This window comes from Galeopterus variegatus, unplaced genomic scaffold (assembly GCF_000696425.1).
Source record: "Galeopterus variegatus unplaced genomic scaffold, G_variegatus-3.0.2 Scaffold791, whole genome shotgun sequence".
In the NCBI taxonomy this organism is placed as follows: Eukaryota; Metazoa; Chordata; class Mammalia; order Dermoptera; family Cynocephalidae; genus Galeopterus; species Galeopterus variegatus.
The window spans coordinates 302,918-305,610 of NW_007726902.1; the positions used below are offsets into that span (position 1 = coordinate 302,918).

Below are 2,693 nucleotides of genomic sequence, written 5' to 3' on the forward strand. Positions count from 1 at the left end.
CACATGTGTCCTGTCAATAGAACCAGGACTTTTGACAGCTGAGACTTGACAATTCCAGACATTTGCAAATGGCAAAGCAAAGGGATCTGGATGGACAGTTTGGGTAGGACCACACAGAGACAGTATGATATGGCTGGTAACTGCTGAAAAACTTGATTCCACAGTTTGTGTGTGAAACCCTTACAGATATGTTAAGATAGTGAAGAAACCAAGCATTTGAGGTGCACGGGATATGGAGAATAAGTGTTATTGTTGGTGAGTTACAAAGCAGAGAAGGAAGATGTTAAGTGACCTGTGCCCAGCATTACATTGAGTAATTCCCCTGATGCCTTTTTTTGGATAAAACCTGCCTAAGCTGGGAAAACATTATTTCTGAACTGCCGATAAATTCTCATTAATGCTTTTCCATCATATCCCTTAGTCCAGAAAAAGCAAAAAGATGGTCATTATGTCTGAACAAAAGATATGGAAGGAGGTCAATTAGAGCTATCTGACCAAAAAAATAAAAAATAAAAAGTGATCACTGCCAGCAGTTAGCACCAGGGAGAGACCATTAAACGAAGATCAATAAATTAAGTGGTTGGAAAGGCAGCCTGGCATAAAAATTTTTTTCCTCTTGATTTTCTTCAGTGGAAGGTGGTAGTTTCTCATTCTAACTTTACTGACATCGTCAGGAATGAAGGACCCTCTGGAATATCCCATTATGCTGTGTAGCCACACAGGCCAGGGTTCGTCATTTCTGACTTCCACATGGAGGTCAAGGAGAAGTTGAATTCATGTGGTTCTTGTGAAAAAAATACAAATGCGGCCATTTAAAATATATCTAGGTTTTTTTTTTTTAAACAAAGGCTACTAAAACCATTACTTCCCCCCCCCTGCAAAAGAAGAAAAATATTCCATCCATTCCATTTGTTTTCTCTAATTTTAAAAAGTCAGAAAGTTCTCAAGGTTTCTTACTACCATACTTACATGCAAAGGTGAAAGCATATCCAATTAAATTTGAGGGTAGCATTTATTCCATGCAGAGCCAAAGACTACCGTGAAAAAAGGCATAGCTGCCGAAGGAAAAAAAAAGAGCAGCAACAACAAACTAAATAGTGCTGGGGAGCTGTGGTAGAAAAAAGTTCAGGGGCCGGCCCGGTGGCGCANGGGGTGGGGGGCTGGAGGGGGGAAGGAATCAGCAGATGAAAGGATAAGCATGAGAAAGGAATAGTACCAAAGAGAGATTAAATATGACCCTTTCCATACAAATCAGGCATGTGGTAGTGTGTCCTGCCACATGGATGGGTCCTAACTCTTGATGAGACAATGGGCCGTAGACATGAAGAGCAGGTGGAGCTGGTCATGGGGAGAAGGTGAGGAAGATTCCCCAGGACAACTGGATTTGAAGCACCAGCTGTTCTATTTCTTCTTGCCTTTATGGCCAAGTATTGAAAAGAGACTAAGCAAGGCAGCTACATGTGAAGTTGAATTTCTACTATTTTCACTTATGGGTTGTGCTGTGCTCCTTGTCATTTCTACCTTAAATTGACAAGGTCCCTTCACATTTGTTCTGCAGCTGATACAGAGTTTATAACAAATTTGGTATTGGAAGTATTTGTAGAAATTTTCTCTTCATGATTAGTGAAAAATTGTATTAGANTTATGCCACTTCACTTCAACTTGGCCAGGATTTAAGAGGTAGGTGTTCAGCTACAGTTTCAAACTCTAAGAGGAGACATCTGGACAGACCCACAAGCTCAGGCCAAATACTGTTATCGATTAAAATGGAAAATGTATGGGGCTGGCTCGTGGCTCACTCGGGAGAGTGTGGTGCTGATAACACCAAGGCCCCGGGTTCGGATCCCATATAGGGATGGCCGGTTCGCTCACTGGCTGACCGTGGTGCTGACAACACCAAAATTAAGGGTTAAGATCCCCTTACCGGCCATCTTTAAAAAAATAAATAAAATAAAATAAATAAATAAAATAAAATAAAATGGAAAATGTATGCAAGTGCAAAAGTCATACATAATGCTTACTCACCATCCTGCCTACACACCCATCTGCCTTGGTTAGGGGCAGGTGTGGAGAAGGGACAGAGAGTTCAGGGGTTGTGCAATCATGGAGATGAATAATCAATAAAATGCAAGTTGTTGTGTCTATTCAGGTTTTTAGGTCAGCTGCTGAGGTGGTGAGAAATTTTCATGTCAGATGTACAGATAGTATTTTACCCCACTTTCCTCATTCCAAAGTGACATACAAGTACCAGGCAGGCTTCCTGCTGCCATTCTGAACAGGCATAAAAGGCAAATCATTTACTTTCCAGAAACAAAGGCCAGCTGCACAGAGCTTTTGCTGTTATTTCCTTGTTCTATCATTTTCCACCATCCAACAACATTCGGTAAAATGAGATAATTGCTACTGGTATTTGAGGAAGGGCAAAGAAAAGTAAAATAAAAGGACACAGATGGCAGAGATACAATATGACTGCAAAAGCAGGTGAACATGGGAACATCCTTGGCTTGTCAGGCTTTATGTGAAGCTTGCATTTTTCTTATCCTTGTCTTTTTTGGTTTGCTGGGCCCCAGATTGTTGGGCCTGGCACTGTAGTAACTGAGCTGCAGCTTTCTTCTTCTGAAAATTGTTCACTTCCTCCTCAGGCTCCTCCTTCTTGTCTTCCACTTTGTTCTTCTCCTCTTTGTGTCTGTTTT

The 2,693-nt window shown here is 41.2% G+C and overlaps 1 pseudogene; it reads right to left on the reverse strand.

Moving 5' to 3' along the window:
• Positions 1-2,514: 2,514 nt before the first annotated feature.
• Positions 2,515-2,693, reverse strand: part of LOC103590273 — a 1,880-nt pseudogene continuing 1,701 nt past the window's right edge.